The sequence below is a fragment of the Lynx canadensis genome, chromosome D2 (assembly GCF_007474595.2).
Source record: "Lynx canadensis isolate LIC74 chromosome D2, mLynCan4.pri.v2, whole genome shotgun sequence".
In the NCBI taxonomy this organism is placed as follows: domain Eukaryota; kingdom Metazoa; phylum Chordata; class Mammalia; order Carnivora; family Felidae; genus Lynx; species Lynx canadensis.
In genome coordinates, this window is record NC_044313.2 from 48,496,969 (window position 1) to 48,522,448 (window position 25,480).

At 56.8% G+C, this 25,480-nt stretch overlaps 1 protein-coding gene across 7 annotated transcripts in view; it reads right to left on the bottom strand.

The window, feature by feature from the left end:
- The window catches only part of ZMIZ1 (zinc finger MIZ-type containing 1), a 202,302-nt gene extending 198,227 nt beyond the window's left edge, over positions 1-4,075 (bottom strand). For 3 of the 7 annotated variants that reach the window (XM_030335186.2, XM_030335188.2, XM_030335184.1), the window contains exon 1: positions 3,804-4,074. The gene's annotated coding sequence lies outside the window, so the exon portion shown is untranslated. Of the gene's footprint in view, positions 1-3,803 lie in introns of all 7 variants that reach the window. The other 4 variants (XM_030335190.2, XM_032595211.1, XM_032595210.1 and 1 more) reach the window with 3 other exon arrangements.
- Between the last annotated feature and the right edge of the window lie 21,405 nt (positions 4,076-25,480).

The following is a 25,480-nucleotide window of genomic DNA, read 5'->3' on the forward strand; positions in this document are numbered from 1 at the left end:
AGGAGCCTGCACGCCTGCTCTGGTGGGGACCCCGAGAACAACGGATGAGGGATATGAAGCCTTGGCAGCTTCGTGGGTCTGTCAAGACACTTCCTGGGCACCCGCCCCCTACGCAGCCCTGGGCTAGCCATGGAGGGGTGGGGGCCTGAGCAGCACATGGGCTCCACCGGCACAGGGCTGGGCGCTGACCCTCCTGGCCGACGGTGTGGTTCGGGGACGCCCCCTGCCTAACGGGCTGCTCAAGGAGCACCTGCTTTGTTCCAGCAGGCGCTTCCGGCTCCATCGCCGGCTGACCACCATGTCCGGTGCTGGCGACGCACGGCGGACGGGGGCCAGCCGCAGGCTTGGAGGAGCTCCCGGGTGACAGGAAGGCAGGTATGTCACCGAGCTCCCTTCCCACACCATAGCAGCCACTAGCAATCAATCCCCATACTCTCAGAGTCCAACGCGACCTCAGCGTGGCTTTTCTAAACAGCACTCCAGGCTGTCCCTCCCAGGTGGAGAGGAAAACAAAACCTGCGGGATCTGACCTCCCCGTAGGTGGAACAACTACTACCTGCTGCCAGCAGGGCCCGCCCCCTGGGGGAGGGGCTCCCGCGGCTCCTCCGTCAGGAAGGGTCCCGTGGTCAGAAGACAGCTTCCCAGAATCGAAGGTGAAGGAGCTGGAGAAGGCCCCAGGTTTCCCAGCCGTCGACCCACCCGGATTTTGTCAATCCCCCCTGCCGTCTAGACGGCTGTTGGTTCGATGCCATTCTGGGGATCAACTCAGTTTTTGTTAAACTACATTTGTTTAAAACAGAACAAAACAAAACAAAACAAAACTTTATAACATAACCTTCCATACAAAATCAGGAGGGGCCGGGGAGGGGGTGGCGCGGAAGGTTTTTCTCAGTCGTGACTGATGTAGCGCATGAACCCCTGACAGTCACCTTTGTGCACCTCTAAGGAGCACAAACCACTTCGGTGATGCTCGCCTGCTCTGAGAGGAGGCAGGTAACGTGTCTCTGTTACACAGATGAGGAAGTGAGAGGCTCAGAGAGGTGAGCCCGCTGGCCCGAGGTCACACAGCAGTGAGTAGCAGAGCGAGGCCTCTGACGCGGACCTCCTGACTGAGCGCAAGGTTCTTTCCTCCCTGCCGCCACTATCCGCTCCGTGCCACTTGGAGTCACTTAGGCGGAGGGAGTCACTCTGACCCGCGGCTGGCGTGGTAGCGGTTTTTACACCTGAGGTTAACAACTGTGATTTAAGAGGTTATTTGTCTTAATTTTCGGGAATCAGTTTCTCAGGGAGGAGATAACTAACACATCGGGCTTGGGAAGCTAGTCTTTTTAGAAAATATTTATAGCGTTTCGAGACAGTTTGGTGGCAAATGGATACAGCATCTGCTATTTTCCGCACGTTCACCACAGCTCCAAAACCCAGAGCCATCAAAACACACACACACACACACACACACACACGCACAACAACAACAACAACAACAACAACAAGCACATCAGTGTTGATAGGAAATCAAAGCCCATCCCTTCTTTGAGAAATAAAACACAAAACAAAACTGGTGTGATTTCAGAGCCCATTACTACCTCTGGTTGGAGCCCCAAGGTGCCTCTGCTGGCAATACCTAAGGCTAATGCTCAGAAAGCCAAGGCCAGTGGGCCAGTCCCCAAGGCCACAGTGAGGTTCACTGCCTCCAGAGTTAGGTTTGGCAGGACTCCCAGGCCCAGGATTGTGGCTGTCAGAGGAAGCCCCAGCAGCAAAAGAGCCCTCCCCTGAAATTTGGATTCCGGCTATAAACTGAAGACGGACAGGGAGAAGGCAACCTCCAAAACCAAAGACATTTTACGAGCAGCAGCCGAGCCTCTAAAGTCACTCTCCTCACGTTACCTCAGTAGTTATTCATCCCTCCGAGGTCAGCGACGTCTATCACCCCATTTTGCAGATGGCAAAACTGAGGCTTTAAAACTCCTAGTGATTTTCGTGAGGACACAACTGCTCGTATGGTAAGCTGGTCCCTCTGGCCTTCTGCAGGCAGCCCAGCGTGTCCGACGAACCTCCTGGGACCATCCTTCAAGTGGCTTCTGTGCTATCCTCACTGGCTCCCCAGGTCCCTGCAAGGCACCTCCGCAGCCCAGTCTTTACCTGCACCATGACCCTCAATACCAATCCTCTGTACTCAAAATGCAGCATTTCAAGCTGCAGGACCCTGAGAACCTTTCACTCCATCCTGGTGTCTCAGGTGGGAATTCCGAGGCCCAGAGAAGGGAGGGAACATATTCAGGGTCACACAGCTGGCTGATGACAAAAAGGAGGTCAACCAGGTTTGCTGTTAAAAATCCGATATGTGCCTGGCTGGCTCAGTCAGTAGAACATGTGACTCTTAACCTCGGGGCTATGAGTTCAAGCCCCAAGTTGGGTATAGAGCTTACTTAAAAAAAAAAAAAAAAAATCCCAAACGTGTTGCTAACTCCCACTGTCCTTGGCATCCTGGTTCAGACACACGAGGACTCACTGCTACTTCACAATAAGTCAATCCAGCTGAGAACAAGGCTTGGTAGGGACACCCGGGGCTTGGGTCCAGCCAATGGCAAAGGGTGCTCCAGTGTCCCCCAGCAGGGCGTCTCCCGGTCCATCCAGCCCAGCCTTTTGGGCAGAGCCTTCAAGCCCCTCTGCCCCAAGGATGCAGGCACTGCCCCCTCCCCGCCCCACACCCACTTCGAAGTCAGGGAACCGGAAGGCCCTCGTCCATCATGCACCGGGACAAGACCCCAGGCCAGGCCCCGAGGGAGCGAACGCCCACACAGCCTGGCTGGAGGCTGGCAGAGAGCCCCCGGGAGGAGAGCCATGCCAGACTGGGGCCCGGCCTTTCCCATGCGGCTGCTCCCGGGGCAGCCCTCTGCACTTGAACGTTGACAGGTATTGCAAATGCCACGCATCCACAACAGCTTCCATCCCCCACATCTCTTCCTCCTCTACCCTCTTGCTGGCCCCCTCTGGATCAACTGCCCTCTCCCCAGCACCCCCTCCCCCCACCACGACCACCCAGGCATCAAATCCAGACGCTCCTTAATTCGGACGCTCCCCCTCAGCCAAGCCACCTGCCACTTCCACGGTTCCCTCCCTGGGCTCCAACCTGCCCACCTCTCGCCAGCTCCTTTGCCTGAACCAGGGCAACAGCCCCCCTCTGGCCTCCCACTCTCACTGCCCTCCTGCTCCTCTTTGCACCCATGGAGCAAATCTTTTCCTGTTTATAGCCCTCTCCCAGGCATCCCCAAGACCCACACACCCTGTGCGTCTGGCCCCGGTCCACCTCAGCAAGTATACTGCCCGCTCCTGCGGCACTGCTGCCTTCCAGCCCCCGCTGGTTTTCCTGCCCCACGGCCTTTGCACCTGCTGCTCCCTCTCGCCACCTCCTCCCCTCAGGACAGTCCGTTCTGCGTTATTTCAGTTTCTCAGGGGGTCCTTCCTGATAGCCCTGGTCTAAAACACACGCCCCCTCCTCCACCCCAGCCACTCCACAACTACCTCCGTATTAGTCCCGCATCGTGCGGATCACGGGCTGATTACTGTTGACGCGTGTCCTTATTTGTTATTTGTCTCTTGTCCCCACCCGGAGGACATTAGTCTAGGAGGGTTAGCACCTTGCCAGGCTGGCTCCCTGCTTTATAGTCAGTGGCCAGAATAGCGCCTGGCACAAAACTGATGCCCAGTGAGTGTTTTTTCAAGGAGCAAGTGAGTGAGCATCCATGATCTCGTCAGCTCCCCCACCCCACCCCACCCCACAGCCAGGTTGGGAATTAACTCACCTCACTGATGAGGGCATAAATGAGACACCAAGACGTGCCCCGCATGCCCGGGAGCACCCAGTGGTGAAAGCGGTAGCATGTTCACTCGGGACCAGGCCTCCTGGTGCCCAGACCAAGGAAGGTACAAAGATCAGACAATAAGAGCCCGTGGAAAAAAGCATGAAATCGTGTGGCTCCAATATTTCTCTTGCAACTTGAAATGTCGCCTCTCTGAAAACCACATCCTGCCCCTTGTGAGCCGGGCTTGGCCTCAGCTCCCGGCCGTGGGCAGCCTCGCTGAGATCCCCCACCCAGCTCCTTCTCTTAGCGCGTCCCGGAATCCACTGGCCCAGCCCTGAGGCTGCTGGTGGGAGAGGGGGGCAAAGGAGCCCTTGTCTCCCTGGTGGGGCAGGAGGAGGGGGGCTGAGCCAAATGCAGGTCACGCTGTGGTGCCCACAGCCCTCCCAGGGCTAAAAATAACTATGTTTACACACTTCCAGAGCTGGGATGTCTGCCTCCCTGTCAGGAGGGGTTCAAGACTTCCCCAAATCCACGTTACCCGCTGCACATCTTCCACTTGGGGCGGGCAGTACCTCCCCGGGCGAGCTGACAGCCCTTCAGGAGGGAGGTAACTGTCCCTCTTCCCGGGGGGTTAGAGTGGTGGCTAAAGCAGGAGGTACAGAGAAGGCGGCCAGAGCCTTAGCCTTGTGGGTGCCTGGCCAGTTCACGTCAGAGCTTTGGAGGGCCACGGCGCCATGCGAAACGGCTGGCTGTCCAACTCGCTGTGTGACCTGGAGCAGGCCATCTCCCCTCTCTGGTCCTCGGCCACTGTTCTGTATCGCGGCAGCTGGCACTCAGTAATTGACATCTTGCTCCTCACGTCTCATTCCTAGAGTGTGGAGGGCCGACCGTGCATCCTCGGTGTGAGTGCTTGGGGGGCAGGGGGCAGACCGTAGCGAGAAAGAGTACTGACCCCTGGGGCCCCACGGCTTGTCTTCACGTCCTGGCCACCCTCCTCCTCCCTCCCTGCCCTGGTTCACCCAGATGGACTTTAACACCGAGGGGTAGGCGCCAGTCGCCTGCCCAGAGGCGGCCCCTCCCTCTGGACAAACAGGGCTTTCTCTACCTCACGGCTCCTATGAATGTGGCCGTGCCAAGGAGAAACACGCAGGCTGTCAGAGGCCTGGCACACTGACTGGTCGTCCTCCTTGGGCAGGCGGTGGCGGGCAAGCACCGACCTCCCCTTGACCCCCGAATACCCACCAGGCTGAGGACTTCAGGCCTCTCGGGATCTAGCAGCCCCTGGCCTTTCTTCTTTGACTTGGGAGGCCTGGCTGACTTGTTGCCCCTAGACGGGAACAAAGTCCATGCCTTCTGGCCTGACTGGAAGGGTTGTGCCCCTCTGATAAATCCCGCCGGTATTCTGAGCCTTTGCAGGCTCCGTTCCCTCTGCCTCTGATGCCCTTCCCCCACTTCTTGGCCTGAGAATCTCCCGGACACTCCAGAGGGCTGATTCAGTTGCCTCCTTCTCCAGCAGAGTGAGCTTGGCACCGTGCCATCACTGTGCCCCCCTCCATTATATAGTCAATAGCTCCCCCAAGGGCAAGGGCCTGCCCTGCGCCACACAGAGCCGCACAGGAAGGGCACTCTGTAACTGCTGAATTAACTCTCAAGGTATGAGCTCAGTTCTGTCTCCTCTCTCCAGCCAAGTCCACTCCTGCGATAACTCCACGTATATCTTCAAGATTCTGCAATCAGTTATCAGCTGTCGTCCTATGGTCTCCGGACCCCTCGGAGTCCCAGGCTCTGTGCTGCCCATCAGCCCTGCAGTGCTCCACCAGCCTATTAAATGTGAGTATGTAGACATGCTGGGGTGAGGCCGGCATCTGCACTGTTAAACAAGTGCCCCGGGGTTCTGAGTGCACAGGCCCTGACGGCCAAGGGCACCCCCACGCCGGCACTTGGAGTTCATTCCCCTCGGATGCCGCTACCACACCCCTGCTCCCGTGTCCAGGACCCTGCCAGTGCTGGGTCTCGTGCCTTCTCTCCCGGATGCTGGCAGGGCTCTCAGGGGACCTGTGAGAACATCGTCCACGCTGCCACTGCTTGTGATTGTTCTATAAATCAGATCTGGCTATGTCACTCCTCTCCTCCGAATCTTTTCTTGTTGACCCTGCATTAAAGATAAACTCTAAGGCGTGGATGGCATTTAGGGTCCTCTGAGGACGTCATCAGGCCCCCAATGAGCTCCTTGGCTCCCACCCGCCCAGGACTGATGCCCCCTGCTACCCCTTTTCTGCTGAGCATTGACTGACTCATCTTTTGGGGTACAGCTCAGAGGTTCACTTCCTGTGGGAAGCCCTCCTTGAATGCCCTTCCCTCGCAGGCTGACCCAAGCTGTTCCACTCAGCTGGGCTATGATCACAGCCACTAGGTCCCACTGCTGTAGGAATGCTGGCCTGTCTTGTGTCCCCCAGTGAGGCTCTGAGCTCCCGGGGACAGGCTGGAACCCGTCACCCAGAGCCTGTCCATCGTTGGCCCTCAAAAGCAGACGCATTCCGAGCATCACAGGGCATGGCCCACCACATCCCCAATCAAGGAGTCCCATTTTGGGGATCGGCAAAGTGATGTTCAGGTCATGCCTGCAGTAGCGGTGGGACCCATGCAGGGTAGGAAAGGCCCACATGCTTGCGCCTATGCCTCTGGGACCAGGCCCTCTAGGCAGTGCAGAGACAGCCACCTGCTCCTTGTTCTAACGCGTCCACAGTGACGGTACCTTGCAGCTTCTCAGCGCCTCGCCCAGCCCCCACTCCCACGGGGGCCTGAGCCTTCTCTGGGCGGAAGGGGACACTTCCTCCAAGCCCAAGCCACAGGGTGGGCAGGCAGGGGGGAGGGGTGTATGGAGTGAGAGTCTTCCCAGGCAAGTCACCTGCAAAATGCAGGACCAGCCACCTTCCCTGACCTAGAACAAGTACCAGCATTCGCGCCAGGAGGGTCTGTACGGGTCAGGGAGGCTCCGAGAGGCAGAGAGGGAGCCTGGGACAGAGCTGGGCCCAGATGCCACCTCTCCTTGCTCGAAGTGCAGTGCAAGCCCCCTGCCTTTTCCACACCCCAGTCTAACAAGATTGCTTCCTCTTTCCTGAGGCCCCAGGGGGCCTTGCAACCTGGCCTTCCTTTCAAAGCAAACACAGATGCAAAACAAGTGAGTAAATCCTAGAGTTTCTGCAAAGCCACGAGAGGGAGGGACACATTAAAGGGAGACCGGGGAGGGACCCCTGTCCAGTAGGGCGAGGGCCCCGGTGCTCAGGTTCCCCCCCCCCCCCCCCGAGGAGTGCTGGCTTCCCAGTCCTCTGAAAGGCGCCGGTCCCATGGCACCCGACCCACCGTGCCCAACCCCAGCCTCAGCAGCGGCTGGGCTCAAATGCCCGCTCTGCTTCCTACCAGCTGTGTGTGGACGTCCTACCTCACCTTTCCGCAGCTCCTCTGTGTGGCTCTGAGGTTACTGGAGCCGGCCGAGACAGCCGTGCAAAAGGAATGCCGATGCTGGTCAGGTGCCCGCAACGCATCGGGGTCCTGTTCTGAGATCTGCACGGGCATCGATTCACTGATGCTCACGGGATCCCTCCGGGGTAGGTGGCTCTGCTACTACACCCCCAGTTTGCAGACGGAGAGACTGAGGCACGCAGTGGTTGAGTCACTTTCCTGGGGTTGCCCAGCTGGTAAGCACAGGGGCTGGGACACAGTCCCAGCCGTCTGGCTGCCAAGTGTATGCACTGACTACTGCGTGATGCTGCCTGCAAGGAGTTCCTACCTTCTCTCCCCGACCCCGGGGGCCTTGCCTCGTCTAGCTCCTTGCTCCCCCGTAAACTCCAGGGCACACGGTGCTTTTGGCCCTGTGAATGCCCCCTCTCAAACAGGCCTTCCTCGACTGTCTACGGGGCAGGCACGGCCAGAGCCGTGCAGGCACTTACTCCTTCCACTTTCCCTCGGACCCTTGACCCTTAGGTAGAAATGACCACTTGACCATTCCCCCCTCCCCAAGCCCAAGGCTTCCATCAAAGCTCCTGGAGGGGCGCCTGGGGGGCTCCGTCAGTTAAGCATCCGATTTCAGCTCAGCTCATGATCTCGAGGTTCATGAGTTCGAGCCCTGACTCGGGCTCTGCACTGACGGTGGTGTGGAGCCCGCTTGGAATTCTCTCTCTCTCAGTCTCTCTCTCTCTGCCCCTCCCCCACTTGCACTCATTCTCTTAGAATAAACAAACTTTAAAAAAAACCCAACAAACAACGCTCCTGGAGACCCCCAATGCAGCATCCCAATAAATGCTCGTGGGGTGGCTGAGTGACACATGGGCAGGTCCAAAGGCCTCCGGTTTTGCCCATTTCACGGGCTCACGTCGCCTGAGAAGCTCTTGGTAACGAGGCCCCATAGAGGGTCCCCTGGACGTCGAGGCCCCTCCTTCAGCTCTTCTCACGCTACTAGGGGGAGGGCAGTTAACATCCAGGCAGCCCGCAGAGAGGTGCCATGAAGACCACATATGTAGTGAGCACAAAAGCCCAAAGTGACAGAAATTGATAAAAACTTCACCGCACCGCTGACACCCCATATATCAAAGGCCCCAAATCTCATTCTCTGCTTGCCTCCAATTTCTATCAGAGCTTGCCAGCTGCACATTTATTGAGAAGTTTGTGATCTGACAGGCACTGTATTACCAACATTAATGATGCATCAGTCTCTAGAATTACTGGGGAAACAGTCCAATTGATTTTATTATTATCTCGAGTTCTTCACACTCCATTCCAGGCAGCTTTGCTACCAGAGTTTTTAAGCAGGGACCAAAGGAAACAAAGGTTTCGAGGCCAACGGCCGACCTCTCGAGGCCACGGCCCAGAGAACCTGGGCTTGTTCCGGGACCACCGGGGACAGCCCTCCCGCCCTCTGCCTTCTCCTCCCTCCACGGCCGTAGGACGGGCGCAGAAATACCAGGTTGTGAAGAGTGGCATGTGTGGTGTCCCCCAAAGAGTCAAGCCGGGGGACAGACCGAGAGCTCAGAGCAGGCCTCTCATTCATGCTGCAAAGATGGAAGTGGCTAGCGGGGGGCAGAAATCACCACTGATGTCCTGTCATCTGCCCCTTGGCTGGGGCAGGAAGCTGGCCCCGTGTGGAACCCACAAGCAGATACGGGCCGGAGCTCACACCAGGGACTGGCAGGTCTGCGGGCTATCTGGGGGCAAGTGGGAGACCCGAGATGAGGTGGACCATGTGGGTGGGACCCACCTTGTCCCAGGCCACTCGGCCCCAGCCACATGAGACTCCCATCAAGTTTCTAGAACACACGAAGCACTTTTCAGTCTCAGGGCCTGCCTTTGCACAGGGTGTCCCCTCTGCCTCAGGTTCTCTCCACCCCCGGGGCCACATCATCTCATGTCTCTTCTCAGAAAGGCCTTCCTGCCTAAAGGGCCTAAAGGGCCCCCACGCCCACCCCTTGGTATTCTCCAAGCAGCAACCCACTGTTTCTTTCTCAGTGCTTATCATAAATTATAAAGGGGGCATCGGTTGGCCTGTTTCCTCCTTGGGCCCCCCCGAAGACAGGATCTTCTCTGTCCGGTCACCATCACAGCCCCAGAGCCTGGCAGGGCAGGACCCCCGGCAGGCCCCCTTACCCATGTGGGGAATGAGTGTCTCAGTCTGAGGGTGGTCAGGGGCAGAGGGCCTAGTTTCTATCAGTCTCTGAAGGAGCATTTTGAATCAAGAAGTTCTAGAGAAAATGGCTGGTTGTTTCAGGGTTGATGTTCCTCGTCCTACCCCTGAGCTCCACGCTAGAGGTTCTCTGAAACACTCTCCTTGGGCAAACATTTGTCCGTCAGGACTCCTCTCCAGCCCCTCCTCTCCCAGCCCGTCCTCACCCTCAGCTTCTTCCAGGAACCCTCAGAGGCAGGGCAAGTGGGGAACTGAGGGCTTAAGGTCAGGCCAGGAACTGGATTCCAATCCTGGCCTTACCACGTGAGCAGAGCATGTAACTAACTGCACCAAATTCTACCCAACCGTCTCCCTACAAAATGGGGGTGGGAAGTCTGGGGCCCCACCTGTCCCACAGGGACCTCAGGAGATGTCAGTTTCAGCAGCAGGAGTGGCCATCTTCCTAAGTGGCCATGCATAGTACCCACCTCTGGCACCTTTAGTGCTACTGTCTGCCGGGGTTCAAACTGACCATGAGGATTGAGGTACGAGGGTCCCCGGGGGCCACAAGACACGGATCCCCTAAAGGCTCAGAACAGTGAAGACTGGGAAGCAGTGAGGGAAAAGACCCACTGCACCCTGTGAAATAACTGGGCATCCCTATGGGGGTGCAGGGATCCAGGGGAAGTCTCTGGGTGAACGGGGGCCAAGGGCCCTTGCTCACGCGGTGGCATTTGTTGGGAACATTCTAAGCCCAAGGCAACAGACAGGTGCAAACCGAAGGCAGGGGAAGCAGCAGGTCTGCTCTCAGAGCAGTCAGATAAGAAAGACTGATAATCTTTATCTGGGCAGAGAGGTGAGCTGGAGGCTGGAAAGGCTGAATGACCAGGCAAGAACTGGTTAAGTTCGTCTGAGCACGGTTGCCTTGAACGAGGGTTACTGTGGAGGTTCTGCAAGTTCGCAAGGTGAACAGATAGGGGTAGTCTTGTAACTACTGGGATTATGGTCATTCGGGGTATATAGTATTATCTGGAATTAAATCCGAATATTTGAAGAGACAGTATTCTGATTCGAAAATAGATTTTTTTCCTGAAATAAAGATTCCAGATATAATTTATTTATGAGCCCTTACCATGTGCCTGGCTCTACGCTAAGTACTAACCATACATTAGTACACTTCCTCTTAACAACCTCCATTACCCCTGCTTTGTACCCACGAAGATGGAGTGCTGACCGGGAAGCTGAATGCCCAAGTTCCCATGCGGGGAGCTTGTAGGATATGAATCTGGTGATCCTGGGAGCTGGAGTTCCTAGACTCTGTGGGGCGGAAGCAGCCCCCTCCGGCCCGAGGATCCTCGGTCCCTGACCGGCACCCACCCCGTCACCTTCCGAAGAAGCAAGTGAGGCCCAGGGAGGCCTTGGACTTGCCCCAAATCACCTAGTTACCCCATGGCAGGGCGGGGACAACTAGGAGCACCGACAGTAGTCAACCTTACCTAACTCAATTCTTAAAATAACCCGGGAAGTAAGTCCTACTCATTTCATGGCCAAGGAATGGAAGGCTCCAGAAAGCAAAAGCACTGCTAAGTGGCAGAACGAGGGTTTGCAGCCAGCTCTGGAGGCTGTCCAGCAACCACGATACCACCACCCAGACTCACAGAACCTGGCCCTGGCACCTCCCTCTGAGCTTCGGGGAGAGCGGAGATGCTCACTGCCTTCTGGGCCACGCGTCCTGGCCAGCGGGCGGTGCACCTGGCACTCGATGTAGCAGCCGCGGTAAACAGCCCCGGCCACAGCCGAACTCACCCGGCCTGCCTGTGCCCAGGGAAGCCAGGCCGGAGGACGGCTTCCCTGGCATCCTCTTACTCAGTCAGGCCCTTTCTGTCCAAAGGGCAGCTGTGACGTGCAGAACGGGTCCGTGGTGCCAGTGTGAGCCCAGCATTGTACGGCTGAGGACATACAATGCCTTGGGTCGACCGTTGATTTATAAATCCGCCCAGCGCTCACCGTGGCCTTTACACTCAGCTCTTTCCCAAAATGCAAATTGGCTCCTTCCTGTAAGTCAAACCAGCTTGCCTGAGCTGATAAAAATCATCCCAAACGGGTTCTTTCATCTCCCCCATACAGAAAGGCCTCCGTGCCCACACCTCCTAGAAAGAGGAAGATGGCTTCACGCGGCTTCATGGGGACTGGCCCCGGGATGGGCCCCAAAGAGGCATCCAGGGCATGCGAGGGGGTCGGAAGAGCAGTGGGAGAGAAGGTTCGAGACCCTGACACATTGCAGCTTTGTGGCCTTAATCTCTCCCCGCACCACTCCATTTGTGCAAGTGCGTTAAGTGGGGATAAAAATAGTCCCTTCCTCATTGGGTTCTTTGGCAGATTAAACGAGATGATACACATACACCGCCTGGCATGGTGCTGAGACCCCAATAAGTCTCTTGAATGTGGTGGTGGTGGTGATGGCGGAGAAGAAGAATGAAATAATCGTCACTATTATTACCATCTGAAGCTTGGACCGGCCACCCAGTCACTCTGGGTGGGTGGCTTCAAGGTGGTCCCTTTTACTGTCTGGGCCTCAGTTTTCCCCATGTAAAGCGAGTCCTCAGGAGCCTTTCTCCTACTCACTGGTCCCTCAACTCCTCGATTGCCTGCATCATATGCAAACAGCTTTGGGGGTGCTGTTTCTGGTACCTGTCTCTTTACCCTCTCAAGGGTTCTTCTTTCAGAAAAACAAAATCTGTTCTTAAAAAAAAAAAAAAATCACCCATCTTCTAGAAAAGCGAGCTACCTGACCGCCCTTCTGCCAGCTGGTGTTGGGATTTCTAAACAGCCACGAGCATCGCTTAAAGGCACATGCCTTGTACGAGGCTTGCTGGGGAATAACCAGGATCTGATAAGAGCTTGCTACCACTAGACTATTAAGAAGGCCTCCAGGGAGTGGGCAGGGAGTGCAAGAAAGCTCAAAACGGACCTAGAAGTCGCCAGAGACCAGGAGGCACGCACCAGAGCCTCTCGGTGGAAGTTCCGAGGCTTACAAGGAGGCGTCACGAAGCTGTCGTGACAACCGGGCTCGCCAGGCAGTGTGGAGCCCCGCCCACAGAAGGACGCCCCAGCCTCGGTTTCCTGGCAGGGAACCCCAGCGACCGTGTACGTGGCACGCGTTTACCACAACGCTCAGCACCCAGGGGGGCAGGGATTACCACGATGGGCCCAACTACGGAGGAGAAAGCGGAGGCCTGCGGCAGGGGGGGGAGTGACTGGTCCAAAGACACCCAGCTTGTTGGTAATGAAGCCTAGATGCACAGGCTGCCCCCAGATCACTGCTGCCACCGATTTTCCAGAATGGGATGAAGCCCGACGGGTGATGTCAGCTCACTAAGACCTTTTGCTCACTGTGCCTCTTGTACTCCTCACAGCTGCCAGGAAGAAAGGCTGGACAGGGGGTGTTAAATCTCCCCATTTGGCAGGTTGAGGACGGAGGCAGGACCACGTCGCCCAGTAAGGGGGCAGTCGGGACGAACCGGTGCTGGACCTTCAGACCCCCCTGATTTTACTACCTCTTCCTCACGGCTGGAGGGGCCCAGCTGGAGAAGCAGCCAGTCCCCCAGGCCCTCCCACCCAGCACCGGTTGTTGGGTCCTGAACTACACCTGAGGGACTCTGCTCACCTGTGATCAGCAGGGCTTCAGGTTTTCTTTTGCTCCAATCTGGGCAGACCCCTGCCTTCCGATTCTTCTCCTAAAACGCCGCTCTGTCCCTGCCCTTCCCTGCTCAAAGCTTCCCCGCCCCTACCTCTAGGATGAACCTCCCCTCCTAACCCTACCTTCCCTCTGGGGTCCCAGCCGTTGCTAGAGACTCAGCCTCAGTTACTCCCCTGAAGATATGGGGCACTGTCTGAGCTCCCCCAGACCCCTGGCGTGGATACCTCCCTTCCTTTGTTCACACCTTTCTGCCTCCCAGAAGTGTCCTTCCTCCCCCTCCTTCTTCCCTTATTCTAGCTAAAGCCTCTCCATCTTCAAAACCACCCTTAAATGCCGCCTCCTCCAGGGGGGCCCTCCCTGACCACTCGAACCCATTCTCATGTCTCACTTGTTCCAAGTTGTCCTTGGAACTTCTTAGCCCATCTCTCTGGTACTTCGGTATGCATCATTCCTATTCTGCCACATAGCCAAGGCTTGGTTTCCACTTTAGACTGTGCAGCTCTTTAAAGTCAAGGTCTCCGGATTTTTACTGGGCCATCCTTTCAAAGGATGGCAAGGCGCAAGTCTGTGCTCCACGCCCCCCTTCCCAGTGCCATGGGATACAAGGGACAGGGCTCTGGCCTTCTAGAAAGAGCTCAAGTCTAGAGACAGGAAAGTAAGCAGGGTCTGCATGGTGGGGGCTGACCCAGCACGGTGGGGGCTGCGACGGGGCAATCAGGAGGCTGCAAGAGCGTCCCTGTTCTCCCTCGGGAGTCCTTGCCATGCCAAGAAAGAGACCTGCCCTAACGGGATGCTCCAGCAGCCATCCTGCCGGACTGAGATGCCAAGCGAGTGATTAATCTGTCAAGTTTCAAGACAAAGGAGGTGTGGGAGGGGCATGGGGGAAGCAGGTTGGGTGAATGTTGGCCTCTAAGGTAGGGGCCTCTACCAGCCACAGGCAGGAGGGAACACAGGAACCCGAGTAATAAGAAGGAATCCCCTGGCCTGGAGGGAAGGCTAATCTGTCCTGCTGGAAGAGGCAGGGAGCACCAGGGCCGAGCCCAACCCGGCAGGGCTCATGGGGCAGCATGGCCCCCAGCACATACATCCCTGTCCCTCTCACGGGAGGCACCCCCCAAGCCTCAGCTCCCAAAATGCGTGTCAGCCTTGCAAGGGGGTGCCTTTCTGTTTTCTCTTTTTTCTCAGCAGGCCTCTCCGATGGGCGGGCGATAGGAAATGCACCAGCACACGCTGCTGGCTCTTGGCCTAGCAGGCCCTGGCCACTGTCTACGACTCTCTGAACATCTCAGCGGATGGTTCCATTCTTCTTGCATCCCGAAGCCTTCCTGGGAGAAGGGCATGGGACTCCAGAGAAATAAACAAATGGGATCCTGCGTGCCAGTGTGTGTGTGTGTGTGTGGGGGGGGGACTTGAAGGACACCTCCAGCTCCCTGCCTGCCCCCTCCCCCAGCTTGTGCTCCTGGCCCTGCACCCTGACAGCAGGCAGAAGGCTCTCCTCGGGCCCCAGCACATGTGGGTAGCCCATCCCATCTCTGCCTCCCTTCAACCTCTTCCAAGCTGGAGCCCCCTATAGGTGTTGAACCATTTTACTATAGCCACCGAAGAGAGGAGGGGGCCAGGCTCCTGTGGGCGATGAGGGAATACCCTCTGAGAGCAGTGCCCCCCATTACTGTCAGCAGCTACCCCCCCGTACCGCTTCAAGGGGCATCGGGAACAATCGAGCATCCGGGGCACTGGGCCTGGGCGCCCCTGCCCCTCCTGAGCTTGCTTTCCGGTCAGTAAAACGGGGCGGCTAAACTCGAAGAAAGGTGTGCTGTCCCCCAGGCTCTCCCTGTCATGCCAAGAGAGTACGCCCGAAGGAACAGCAGCGGGGCCAGAGCCCAGAGCAGCGAGGGACATTCGGAAGGCAGGATGGGGAAGAGGTGGGTTGTCGATGGCTGCAGAAGCCTTAAAAGCTGGTAAAAGGCTTAATCCTGCATAATGATTTACAAAGTGACAAGTAAAATAGATTTACCGTGACAGCTTGAAAGGAGAACCACAGAAATAAAATTACACTCGGGCTCATCCTGTCTCTCTGCAACCTGCCTCTCCCTCCCCAAACCCTGGAACTCATGTGCACACGCATGGACACGTGTGTGGGGGTAAAAAGGGAGCAGGTAGCCTGGGGAGGAGGAAGGTGGGAGAGGGACAGAGGAGGAGGCAGGTCTGGCCCCTGTCCTGGAAAGGGCCAGCTGGCTCCGTGCTCCAGGTGGAGCCTGCAAGAGGTGACATTAGCAGCCCTCCAAAGCCAGTGGTGTTGGGGGGAGGGTATCATCATTTACAGATGGCGACACGCTGGCTGACAAGTCCTGCAGAGGATCCCGCCTCCAGGGAGCACGCAGCTGACAACCCCAAATGCCCGAAGGACCCAGCCCCGCCCCCCCCATCCCCGCACCCCCCCGGCTTCTGTCTGATTCAACATCGCCGTCCTTGAGGGTTCCTAGGCCCTAGGTTTCAGGCCCCAGGAAGAGGGGTCTGCTGCTTCCCCTAGAAGGAGGGGGGGACTCCAACAGCATGGGGCCAAAACTAGCCAAGAGGAAATCAAAGACAAGAAAAAGCCTCGGCCAAGTTCATCTCAGAGAAAGAGAGTAAGCAATGCGCCCGCCCACAGCGCTGGGTTCCTGGGGGGTAGGGGGGCTGCATCTCTCTTTCTCTGTCGATGGTCCTCAATCTGTGTTTACACAAGTGCCAAGGGTATATTTCCTCTGCTGAAGCAGGATCTGGCTTCAGCTACGGGGGGGATGAGGGGGGTCGCGGGGGGGGGTGGTGGGTGGGGATCCAATGTGCTGATGTTCTAGCCATGGACCACGTAGGTGCCCTCCTTGGAGGCAATGAACTCTGCCGGCTGCTCAGGGGTTTGCGGCTACCTGTCCACCTCCCCCATGAGGCACCGGCCCAGGCACCTGCCAGGCTCTCCAGTCAGAGGCAGGGCTGGCAACCGTGCCCGTAGGGTTTCTCATCTGCACCAACAGGCATGGATTGAAAAAGAAAAATTGAAAAGAGGCCATAAGCAGGGGGAAAGAGACCAGATTTCCCCTTAGTAGCTGTGGGGCCTAAAGCAGCTAGACTCCTCTGAGCTCCAGATTCCTCCTTGTTAAAATGGGGCTAACACCCCCCACTTCTGAGGACTGTTGTGACAATCTCAAGACTCCCAAAGAACCGTGCCTGCTGCACATGGGGGTTCCCAAGGACATGAGCTTTGCCTCAGGTGAGTGTGGGATGAAATGCGTCTACAGGGGGACAGCCAAATAGAAGCTCTGATCACAGTCCTGGCATAGCAAATTCACCTGCTTGTGGCCCACCCACCCTCCTTGGGTCCCAGGAAGCTGCCCATATTGAGGTAGAAACTCAAAAATGGGAGGGACAATAGTCAGGTCGGCTTGAGGCACCCAAACCTCCTGCAGCCTCCCCTCTGCTTCTGACAAAGACCGGAGGGGCCGAGTCCCGGGCAAGGTCTGTGGAGACTCTCAAGTGTCCTCCTCTGTCACCCTCAGGCTGACACCTGGCAACTCCCAGCTCGGCGAAATGCCGTGCTGTGCCTCTAACAGATATAGCACAGGGCTGTGCCTAGGCAGGCCTGAACACCCATGTTTACCCAACAGAAGGGTGGCCCTCCCTCCGGCCCTCCCCCAGCAGCACGGTAGGCTGGAGCCCATTTGCCCGCAGACTCGCCTGGTGCGTGGGCAGTGCATGTGAGGCTCCAGCCCCCCGCCCTGCCCAGGGGGTCTTGCCCAAGAGGCCCTGCGGCCCGGCCAGGCGGCTGCTGCTGAGTTATTCCTCCCAGGAAGCTGAGCTGAGTAGGGCAGCAACGTGGGCACAGCCAACTCCCGGGCAGCCTTAGACCCTGGCAGTTTGGCACAAGACAATCAGGACCAGGAGACATTTCTGGGAGCCTGGCCCAGCCTGGTTACTCCTCTGGCTCTAACTGGAGATGGGGAGGGAAAGAGAAGGGGCCGAGGGTCAGACCATGTAAATGGGGCAGCTGTGACTCCGGGGCTGAAATTGTTCAATTCTTTCTCAACCGAGGTGTGCAAGTCACTTGAAAGGCACCTTCCTAGAGTGCAAATACATACGTGTGTGTGTGTGTGTGTGTGTGTGTGTGTATATGTATATATATATACATATATATATACACACACACATTCCGCACCCCACCCCAAAACCCACAAAACCTACCAATTCTGTGTAAAGGGTAGCCATCTTCTATTCATTCACTTATTCAGCAAGCATTCTGGAATGTCTGCAAGAGCCAAGTGTGGTGCTGGGTGTCAGGGAGCCACAGCACGCCTCCGGCTGGGGTCCCCTGACAGTAGCTACAGTCCTGCCGGGTTAGGGCTGCAACAGTGGTCAGAAAACAGTGCTAGAGGAACTAGGGCAAAGGTGAGGGACCGGTCCACTTGATCTGGTAGGTGTACAAGGGCTAGCCAAGGCCCGAGCAGGGCTTTGCGGGATGCCTAGGAGTTCCCAAGGCAGACAGGGCAGAGGACAGAATGTGCAACACACACACAAGTGAAAGTTCAGCTGGGGCCAGAGACTATAGGGCCCTGAGTGCCAGGCTGCGGGTGGTAGGGAGCCATGAAGGAGTTTCAGGTAGCGTGGAGAAGGTAACAAGATCATAGGGACCTTTTATTAAGGTCACACTTGTGGCCAAGTAGAGAAAAGGGGAGGCTGGAGGTAGATACCTGAGGGAGAAGCCTGCTCCATGGGGGTGGGGAGGACGGACAGCTTTAGAAACACCTGGAAGGTGGAGTCTAGAGGCTTCAGTTCCCTGGCGACATACTCCCACAGGCCAGGCTCTGGGCAGGGCATGGAAACCCAGTGTTACAGGTTGCAGTCCTGGGAGGAGTCAAGGGTGAGCCCAAGCTTCAGTAGGGGCAATAGGCCAATGGCAGTCCAACTCTTAATCCTCACAGGGCTTTATGAGAATGAGAACAAGGCTCCTCTTCCTCAAAATATTTTACCACCATCCACCAGAAATTTATCTAATAAATGTACAGTGGAGGGGGGGCTACAATACACATGTCCCTAAGTTGTGCAGTATGCAACGTGCACTACTGCACATGGTGGGTCCGGCAGATGCAATGCCACCGAGCAATCACTGGGAAGATGCGGTGTCAGAGGCCCGGGGACCAGGCAGATAAAATGGATAAAACCTAATACGCAAAGGAAAAAACAGAACAAAGCAAAGAACAACCAAAGCGGAATGTTTACTAACCCTCCCTGCCTCTTTGGCATGAGAAATCTCAAGAAAATGAGAGGCAGAATTATTTACTCTACAGAGTCCCAAAAAGAAAAAGTAGCTGTTCAAACAAGGCAAATAGAGGAAATGTAAAAACACAAGTCAGAAAGCACCAGTTTTGAAAGATGGGGATTCATCAAAAGTATATAAAACCAGTCCTGGCCTTAGAGCTTACTAGAAAATGATTTTTTTAAAAAAGATCCTTTCTACTGAGCAAAACTCCCAACAAGTGAACATAGCAGAGTGAGACCCCTGTGCTAAGAAAATTGGAACTATCTGGCTAGATGAGGATTTCCATTCTATCATCCACCTAGCCCCTACGGAACACTTTCTCTGCCCCAGGCCCTCTGGGGATATAGGACTAAGACCCAGCCAGTGCCCTCACAGAGGGGACAGTCCAGTGGGGGAGTATACAGAGGGCTGGCGGAGTACAGAGGGAAACATCTGAGGCCCCCGGGGGGAGGCAAGGATAAGACAGAGGCTTGCCGGGAAGGAGGGGCCGGGTGACTCAGTGCACCACCATCCACACAGCGAAGTCCAAAGCCATGTGGCCAGATGGCAATTCCTCTGTTTAAAAAAAGTGAGAACTTTTTGAGCAGAGGTGAGATAAACAATATTCAATCTTGGGGGGCTGATGTAGAGAGCCTTGCTTATTTTTGGAGGGAGAAACGCTCAAACAGGCTTCTGAAAGGTGTCTTGGCTAGAAGGAGCTTCAATCCACAGACGGAGAAACCGAGGGCAGAGAGAAGCAGGCCTTGACCATGGGTGAGATGGGAAATGGGTCTTCGGGCCCTGAGCAGGGCCCCTTCTAGGGCCCAGGACTGCCCTGGGGGTGTTACTCAGCCCGACAGCAGACGGCACGGGGAACGCCAGTAGACAGGGAAGCACATTCTGACGGCTACATGGTTCCTGACCACTGGGAACTGCCCAGAGACGGGACAGCGGTCGCAGGGGTGGGGTGGGGTGGGGTGGGGTGGGTACTTCTCATATGCAGCGCCAGATTCTCATCCTGAAAAGGCTCAGGCTTTCACTTCCCGAAAACGATGTTCAAAGGGGCGTCCCTCTGGCTGAGGCCTGTGCCTGCCTCCAGCTGGCAATCCTATCCAGTGTTTTTATTAGGCACAAACTGCCTTCCTCAGTCTCCCCTCCTGGCAGCCCTTGGGAGGTGAGCACTCGCCACCCATTTTACGGATGAGCAAGCAGGTCCAGAGAGCCCAGAGGCCCTCTCATCCCAGGTCACTCCCTTTCTGGGCCTGATGGGGAAGGCTGAACCACTCCGAAGTGCCAGGCAGGTGTTGGGGCTGGGGCGGGGATGCTACCAGGGTGAGCAATGGAGAGAGAGGAGACATGGCAAGAAGGCACTGCCCACCCACTCCACCCCGCCACTGTGGGCAGCTTCTGGGGCCACTCCAGCCCTCTGCTCACACTAGAATGCGGAGGGCACAGCTTTCAGCCGAAGCCAAGGCCCACCTGTCGCACACTGGCTCTGGCCACTCTCAAGGTGAGGGAAGGAGACCAGGGGCCTGCACAGGTTCAGACCGGAGTGAGCTGGCCTGGCCTCTCCCCTACCACCCACCTTCCTGCTCCCCCTGCTGCCACCCTGGAAACAAGACTTCCCTCTTTGTGCCTCTGTAGGTCACAAGAGTCCCAGGTTTAGTTATCAAAGGCCACCTGGCTGCTGAAACTCTGGGATTCTGGAAGTGTCTGACTCAGGCAGGTAACTTTTTAGAGGAGAGAGGTGAACCAAATGGGGAGACTGAGGCCCAAAGAGGGGCCCCAAAGGGCCCGCCTGTGGTTATGTGGCAGGACTGAAGGCACAGGGATATGGAACGTCAGAAATGGCCTTCGAGATTCAAGCAACCCCCATGCTCCCGTGCTACTGATGGGTAAACTGAGGCCCAGGGATGGGAAAGGACCCGCCTGAGGTGACTCTGAGTCCATAAGAACCCTAGAATGGTCATCCTGGGTTGATCCCATGGGACCAAAACACAGCTGCCCTCTGTGACCCCAACCTCAAAAGTCAGGGAAGTTGCAACACTTCCTTGTCTCCATAGCAACTAGCCTCTGCTCCAGGAATACACTGAAATGTTTTTGTTCCCTCCTCTGTGCCGGCCCCGGGCCAGGCTGTGAGGACACAGAGCGGAAAGAGGGGGTGTGAAGGGAAGCACAGCCCCAGCCCCAATGGCGGTTGGTCGCAGGCAATCGAGTGCAGCAGGGAGAGGAACAGGAGAAATTTCAGTGGAGGAAGAAATCCCCGGGGTCCGAGAGTGTCGGGGAAGGGAGTTCAGAGGTGCAGCTTTTGAGCTGGGCTCTTAAGGATACGTAGGAGTTCTTCAGATAGAATTGTGGGGGTGGAGGAACTGACACAGGCCCTGGCCACGGCACTTGAGGGTGACGTCGTGTTACAAAGTGGCAGTGCACAGAGCAGAGGACACAAAAGTGTAGCAGATGAATGGAAAAGAATGGAGAGCCGATGATGAATGGCGAAATTACAGGGCCGACTAGGGTGCACGGAACACCTCGCCACGCCTCTACTGTTCCTCCTGTTAAATGGACTCCTTATGGAGGAGTAGTTTATGGTCCAGGAGAGGTGACAGCATAAAAGGAAAAGTACTTAGAGGCACAGGACTTGGAGCCCTCAGCCAGCTGTCCAGCCTCAGTCACTCAGTCTGCTTTGTGGAGGAGGGGCAGGCATTCCCAATGGGCCTCTGGGCATGACCTTGGTCAACCTTCCAAATACATCCAGGACCTGACCTTGTCTCACTACCTCCACTGACCGCTCTGGTCTAAGCCACCAGCATCCACACCTGGGCCACTGTAAAAGTCGCCCAGCTGGTCTCCTCATTTCCACCCTTGTCCCCTATAGTTTATTCTTGGCTCACTAGCCAGAGGGATCCTCTTAGAGAGCATATCAGATAGTCTCGGTCCTTTAATTAAAATCCTCCAGTGGCTTCCGAATTACTGAGCATGAAGTCAGAAGCCCTTCCCATGTTCCAAAAGGCCTCCTGTGACGACTCCTTGACCACCTCGTTGACTTCCTCTCCTATCCTCCACCTTCTCCCGCACCATACACCTGCACTGGCCTCACTGCCTTTCTTAGATCATGCCAAACACACTCCTGCCACCAGGCCTTTGCACGTGCTTCTCCCGCTGTCTGGCATGCCCTTCTCCCAAATGTCCATGGGGTTCACTCTCTTGCCTCCCCGAGGCATCTGCTCAAATGTGACCTCTTCAGAGAAGCCTTCCGTGATCACTCCATCTAAAGAAGCCCAATCCCCCCACCCATTTCCTCACATCACCTTATCCTGATTTGTTCTTCGTCAAAATATTTCTTATAGCTCAGAATGACAGCATACATGAAGTTGTTGACTCACTGACTGTCTCACCTATAACAATGTAAGCAAGGCCTCTGTCAAGTTCACCACGGTATCCCCAGGGCCTGGAACAGTGCCTGGCATATAGTAGGTGTTCAACAAACTTGATGAATGAATAAGTAATCTTTCTTGGGGGGCTGGGCAAGGGGAGGCACAGAAGGATCCCAGGCTCTGCTCTCCCAGGGGCTGGGGGCTCCAGAGGAGCCAGGAAACCTTACTCTCAGGCCGGCAGGAACCCACCAGCAGGAACCATGTGCTGCCTCCCCACCCCCCCTCCCAGGTGCACTGGCTCCCCAGGTCTGGCAGGGAGGCAGGGCCTGGCCCAAGGGCCTGTAAGCACCCTGCAGGAAAAGCAGCAGTTACTATCACCAGTGTCCCTATTCCAGACACTCTTGGCCCGGGCAGCCTCAGGACTCAGCCTCGGGGAGGCAGGAGACGGAAGGAGGCCAGGCTGGCCGGGGGCAGGGAAGGAGTTAGTATCTTGCTGATTTTGCAGCTAGCTTCCTTCCTTCTCTGAGCCTTACCTCCCTAATCTGAGAAATGGGAATGAGAAGGGGATGAGATAAGTTGGTTGCCCAGGTCCCTCCTGTTCCAACAGTCTGGGCGTCTTTGGGTTTTCAGAGCCATGGGGGGTTTGGGGGGGGGGGAGGGTCACACCAGGTTGAAACTAGAGCCACATATTCAAGCCATGTGTCCCAGGCCAGGGTGACATCTTGCAGCCAGCTGGGTCAGATACCTAGGTGAGGGGTCTCGGGTGGGCTTCTGGAGACTCTATTTCCACCCAAGGTAACAGCCGGCAGGGTGCAAAGTAGCCCTGTCTGAGGCAGGAAGTCAAGGCAAGCGCCCTGTTACAGGGCAGCAGCCCCAGGCAGGGGTGCCAGGCTGGGGGAGCCGGTTGTCTCATGGAGGTCCCAGGGAACACCTGCTTGCCCCCAGGGCCAGCGGTTCTGGTGGGCACGGCCAGAGACATAAGGCCCAGGAGCTGTGTGAGACGAAGACGGTAAGTCCCAGGCAAGCCAGATGCCACAGCCATGGAGGGATCTCCCCCTGTGTGTCTCTAGCCAAGGGTTTCTGTCAAGTGACAGGGACAGGGGCAGGCACTGGCTGATGGGCAGGACGCCTGGAGCTTTGCTTTAGCTCTGCCACGAACTTGCCCTGTGACCTTGGGGAGGCCTCTGTCCCCTCTGGGGTCAGACTCAGCAGCCAAATGAGAGGGTTGGCCTGGATGATCTCCGGGGCCTTTCTGTGCTGACGTTATCGTCCCCACACACGGTAACAAAACATCACGCTCCCTGCGTGCGAAACGCCGGCCCTCCCCTCTGACTCTTGGGACAGCCCCAGGGGAGACCGTCGGTAGGAGGCCGTGCCGGGAGTTCTGACTCCAAATCCAGGGCCCTCTGCCACGCCAGGTCTCTGGGGCATCAGGACACTTAGGCAGAATGTTCCCTGACAGCAGCAGGGAGCAGAGCTGGGCAGACCGGGACTCAGTAAGAAGGCAGGTGGGGGCAGAAAGGGGAGCCTTTCTCATAGCCACCACCCCTCCTCCAGCTACTCTCCCAGGCTCCGTGGGAGGCGAGCGTGCCAGGAGAGACTACAAGATAGACATGCTTCTGGAATCATGTGGCCTGCCTGACCCTGCTTGAAGAGCTGCTGCCAGGCCACCTTCTCTCCCTCAGACCCCAAGAAGCCACTGCTGGGGCCTCCCCAGCCTATTTCCATGTCTCATGACCTGCGTCAGACCATTTCCAGGTCAGGCCTGAGGTCTCCAAGCAGCCCAGGCTCTTAAACAGCGACACGGATAATGAGGAGGCCTGGGGAATAGAAGGCTACCTCTTCCAGGAAGCCCACTCTGCCCACTCCAGCCTTGGACTCAGCCTAGAGAGGCGAGATCTCTGACGTAGCATATGGGAGGGAGTTCCCAAGAACTGAGTTGACCCTATTCTGTGTGGTCCAGAGATGAGCACTGGGTCCTGGGAGGAGGCGTCCTTCCACATAAGATAGAGCTTCCTAGGTGAAGGGAGCCGCTGAGAGTCAAGGAGCAGCCTGCCCCTGGAGGTGTGCAAGCCCACACCAGAAGGTGCTCTGTGGGGATGCTGCGGGGGTGGCATCCGTGTGACAGGTTATCAGACGAGGTGGCTGCCAAGCTCCCTGAAGTCTTGAGGATGCAAGGCCCCAAGAATACCAGGTATAGTAGCGTCTGGAGCCCTTGTCAGGGGAGGCGAAGGAGGCACTGGCCCGGCTGCCCCTGGGGAGCCGGCTAGGAGGGCAGCCAGCTACCAGGCAGACAGCTCCGAGAATCCTGGGGCCCTCAAGGATTCGAAACCCCAAAGCGGCTCCGCTCCTTCTGCCTAAAGGGATCAGCCCTGCAGCTGAAGGACACATGTCAAACTGATGCCGTCAGCCCAGGCTGAGCTGAAAGGATCAGAAAGCTGTCCTCCTGCAGAAGATGAATCAGTGCTGAACTCACAGCTTCGAGGAAGCTCCTTTCTCAGCCACGGCCCCATCACCCAACACCAGGCAAGAAATCACACCTGAGATGTCCTCTATTTTTCCAGGATGGGATGCACGAAGGGGTCCCGGAGCTCAGGAGGACTGAGCAATTCAGGTAGGGAGGTGGAAGGCCAAGGAGTCCCCCGACGTGCTCACCGCCAGCCACAGAGGCCACCCCCCAGGGTCCCAGAAAGTCAGGGACACGAGGGCTGTGAGCCAGGGAGGCAGAGTGACTCATCTGTGGTCACGCGGTGGGCTTGCCTGCATGGGAGACCAACTCGGCCTCGAGCCCTCCCCGGGGCCGCGGGCTGCCTCTCCCCACCAACAGCGGTTAGAATTCATACCAGCAAGGTGCCCTGAAAATATAGAGTGCTTCTCCGTACGTAAATACCAGCGAGCCCCACGGCCCTTGAAGAGAAAACATTAACCCAAGACAGCGGGATAAGTAGGCAGCAGGGGTGAACCTGGCCTCCTGAGCCAGAGGAAGTATGCCCTAAACCGGTCTTGCCCAGCCTTCCTAGAAGAGGCAGTGGCAGGGGCAGTGGGCACTTTCACCCTTCACCCAGTCCCCAGCTTTCTGGGGACAACAAATCCCAAAATCCTGGTACACCTCACAGAGGCACTCACAGAGGGCAAGACCAAATGGTGTCATCAGTGAGGTCAGACAGCACAGGAGGCCGTCCCCTGGGGCCACCCCAGCCCCTGTACCGGGTCTTATGTCCTGTTGGCGACCTTGGGCGGGTCCCCCGCCCTCCCTTGGTCTTGGTTTCCTCACCCGTACAATGTCAAGCTGGATTGGAAGCAGGTGTCAGAAGCCCAGATGCCCCCACGGCTAGGGTGGTTGACACCAAGGAGTTGGAATGGAAGGGTCTGCGGACAGCAGGTGGGGAAAGACAATGCAGCGGTCCTGTTCCACTCAGGGCCCAGGGTTATTTTAGACCCTTGGATGAAGGCCTTGTTTGTTACACGGCTCTCGGGCGTCCAAACTGACTTAAGGATCTGAATAAAGCCGTGGACCATCGCTCCAGAAAAATACGCGCACTTGCAAAAAATATGTGCACCTTGCAGAGGTGCGCACACGGGTTCGGGGGTGCCTGGCCCCCGCGGGCGGAGTTCAAGGCTCTTCCTGCCCTAACAGCCGGCGTGTCTTTGAGGCCCATCTCTAGGGACATGGCAGAG